Source organism: Hypanus sabinus, chromosome 30, assembly GCF_030144855.1.
Source record: "Hypanus sabinus isolate sHypSab1 chromosome 30, sHypSab1.hap1, whole genome shotgun sequence".
In the NCBI taxonomy this organism is placed as follows: Eukaryota; Metazoa; Chordata; class Chondrichthyes; order Myliobatiformes; family Dasyatidae; genus Hypanus; species Hypanus sabinus.
Window position 1 is genome coordinate 38116882 of NC_082735.1, and position 278 is coordinate 38117159.

A 278-nucleotide genomic window follows, 5' to 3' on the forward strand; every position below is an offset into this window, starting at 1 on the left:
TCACGTGCTTGATATAAAATGGGCAACCTCCCTCTAAAGACACGTAACCCTTAACGGCGCCCACCCAAATGTCAAGCGTGGATCCGAATTTAAAACAGTTTAATGAAACAACCCATCTCAAAAACTTTATAAATGCAACTGGGCCAATTTACTTTGGAGAGAAAGCTAACGGTTTAGGCGTGGGCAGCGGTTGGCCGTTGGGCGCGAGGCGATTTGATTTGAATAAAGGGGGCGGGGCCGTGCGCCACGTGTTCGCTCGTTTGGTGAGGAGGGAGGCA